This window comes from Mastomys coucha, unplaced genomic scaffold, assembly GCF_008632895.1.
Source record: "Mastomys coucha isolate ucsf_1 unplaced genomic scaffold, UCSF_Mcou_1 pScaffold3, whole genome shotgun sequence".
Lineage (NCBI taxonomy): Eukaryota > Metazoa > Chordata > Mammalia > Rodentia > Muridae > Mastomys > Mastomys coucha.
In genome coordinates, this window is record NW_022196909.1 from 32,627,497 (window position 1) to 32,629,869 (window position 2,373).

At 44.5% G+C, this 2,373-nt stretch overlaps 1 long non-coding RNA gene across 1 annotated transcript in view; it reads right to left on the bottom strand.

Annotated features, from left to right (window-relative positions):
- The window catches only part of LOC116075254, a 22,734-nt gene that overhangs the window by 5,734 nt on the left and 14,627 nt on the right, over positions 1–2,373 (bottom strand). The gene's annotated exons all lie outside the window — the stretch shown is intronic.

Sequence of the window (2,373 nt, forward strand, 5' to 3'; positions counted from 1 at the left end):
GTGTGTGTGTGTGTGTGTGTGTGTGTGTGTGTGTGTGTGCTCATGTTGTTTTTCAGGTGCTGTCTGCCTTTTCCTGGGACAGAGTCTCTCACTGACCTGGACCTCACGACGTAGGCCACACTGGCCGACCAGCAAGCTCAGGTGGTCTGCCTGTCTTTGTATTCCCAGTATAGGCATTAAAAACACATGCCACCACACTTGGCTTTTTAAAAGTGGGTTCTGGGATTCAAACACTGGTCCCAGTACTTGCAAGACAAACATTTTACCGAACAAGCCATCTCTCCATCAAAGAGCAATTTTCTTTTAAATGTCACACAACAGAATGTCTGTTAAAGAAGATCTAGACGATATAAGAGGTATTCCAAATGACACAAGGGGATTTAGCGAGGTCTTTTTATTGCTTTGGGTTTCTTCAGGGTAGCCAGGAAGTAGAGCAGTGACTGGGCACGAGGGACTTTATGATGGGGATTTTGAGTTCAGATACCCCCAAGTGCTAGCCTGAACAAAGAAGGAAGCAGGGGGAGGAACTGTCAGTCAGAACCCGTCCTCACCCACGCATCTATAATTACAACAACGGTTGCAGCGCAACTCAAAAACATAAACAGGCTGAGCTGGCCTAAGCCCAGGGCTCTATTTATAACCTCCATGAACCTACTTATAGCCTTGACGCCCTCTTTGAAACAAGCCCGCGGATGAGCGGCAGAGACAAGGGCCAGTCTCAGCTGTGAGGTGATGCAAATGGTAATGTCGTCTTAAGTGTCCACACAGTCCAGTACATACACTTCAAGCAAGTACGGAGATGCTCAGCCATCCTGACAGAGGCACATCTCAGAGGAAACATCTTCCTGGAGCGGGCCAGACAGGAACACAGAGCCAAAGGTCTTGCAACTCAGACTTGGAAATTATAGACTTCATCCGGGAGGTGTGACAGTGCCTCGTCACTGGTCACCAGTGCTACTGGATTTGGCCTGCACCACACTTGTTTAGGCAAGACAGGAAGTGGCCAAGAAGTGTGACCCAGAGGAAAGCAGGCGACCAGGTTGTCAGACAGCTCTGTGTTGGTCTGGCTGGCCTTGACCAAGTTTCTTGACTCTTCCAAGGCTTGGGTTTTTCTCCTTCTACGTAATGGAAAGACTAAAAATGCCTCTTATAGGGGCATAGAGTGCCTTGTGATTTTTATAGTATCAATATTAATAACTTAGTTAATAAAAAAAAAGCAAGGTTTTCTGAAAGTGTTGGCTCATCTAGCCCATGGTGGATAATTCTATACTGATTTTGAGATGGTCCTTGTTATGAAAACAATAAATAAAAAAGTAAAAGTGAAGCCTAAGGCGAAGGAGATGATGGCTCAGTAGGTAAAGAGCCAGTTGTGGGAGCATGTAGCTATGATCCCAGATCTTCCTTAGGGAGATCAGAGGCAGAAACAGGAGAATTATGGGAAGGTCAGTGAGATGTGAAGAGTAAAAAGACAGCAGAAAGGCTTGCTTCAAACACGGTGGAAGATGAGGACCCAAAGCGAAGGGTATTATTCTCTGGCCTTCACACACATGCCACAGCACATGCACGCCTGCACACAGAGACACACTCAGAAGTGCATCCCATCCAGACAGACACACATACAGAGACACATACACACACAGAAACACAAAGACAGACACGGGCGCACACACAGAGGCACACACAGAGATACAAACACAGAGACATACATACAGACACACACAGACATAGGAACACAAAGACACACACAGACACATAGACAGAGATACAAACAGACACAGAGACATATACAGAGACATACACATATACAGAGACACATGCATATATATATATATATATATATATATATATATACACACACACACACACACATAGATGTACACACAGGGACACACAGACACAGACATACACATGCAAACCCACACACAGACACACACACACACACACACACACACACACACACACACAGCTAATTAAGAAAGAACCAAAGCACTGAAAGATATTTTTAGAGATGTCTCTCCTACAGAGCCGATGTTAATTATTTCAAAGGCTTTGATTGCTTCAGATTTCTACATCTTAATATTCAAAGGTAACATTATTTACATAGCATAATTGTAAATGTCTTACACAGTTTAATGGGGAGTATATTTGATTGGGAAAACAAGCCTTTCCTCTCTATGATGGGTCTTCAAACATTCAAAGACTGAACTGACCATCCACACCTCTTCTCCTATCCTGGTACTCAAGTCAGGTTTTTCTCCCTTGGCGCAGAAAGCTTCCGATCCTTCAGCCAGTTCAATTCCTTCAGTTTCCCTTTTATTTTAAGCATCCCTGATGTTTCCTCACCGTCTCCTCCCAGCTGCCTCTGACTCTCTA